We start from the raw sequence: 490 nt of genomic DNA, 5'->3' as shown, positions 1-490 counted from the left end.
AGATCCTATGCCAGAGCTGTATTGCCTCTGCTCCATGATTCTCACTCCCACATCCACACCTTTGGGACCTGGAAGTCATTAATCATTGCACACCAGTCGGGAATGTACCTCTGAGGGCAGAAACATCACACTGGGCACAGAACAGGAAGGAATCATGGACTCAGGGACTCTTTGGTGTTGGAAAACACCTCTAAGATCATCAAACCCAACCATCAACCCAGCACCACCATCGTGTTCACCACCAAACTGTGTCCTCAAGTGCCACATCCACATGGCTTTTGAATACTTCAAGGGATGGTGACTCCACCCTAGCCCTGGGCAAGCCGTCCCATGCATTTTCCATGAAGAAAATTTTCCCAATGTCCACCCTGACCCTGCCCAGGCCCAGCCTGAGGCCGTTCCCTCTCCTCCTGTCCCTGTTCCCTGCGAGCAGAGCCCGACCCCCCCGGCTGCCCCCTCCTGTCAGGGACTTGTGCAGAGCCACAAGGTT

At 54.3% G+C, this 490-nt stretch overlaps 1 protein-coding gene across 1 annotated transcript in view; it reads right to left on the bottom strand.

The window, feature by feature from the left end:
* The window catches only part of LOC103615001 (exonuclease mut-7 homolog), a gene marked incomplete at its 5' end in the record, with an annotated part of 146384 nt that overhangs the window by 46982 nt on the left and 98912 nt on the right, over nt 1-490 (bottom strand). The gene's annotated exons all lie outside the window — the stretch shown is intronic.

The sequence above is a fragment of the Corvus brachyrhynchos genome, unplaced genomic scaffold (genome assembly GCF_000691975.1).
Source record: "Corvus brachyrhynchos isolate BGI_N302 unplaced genomic scaffold, ASM69197v1 scaffold1005, whole genome shotgun sequence".
NCBI lineage: Eukaryota > Metazoa > Chordata > Aves > Passeriformes > Corvidae > Corvus > Corvus brachyrhynchos.
This window is presented reverse-complemented; position numbering and strand designations above follow the sequence as displayed.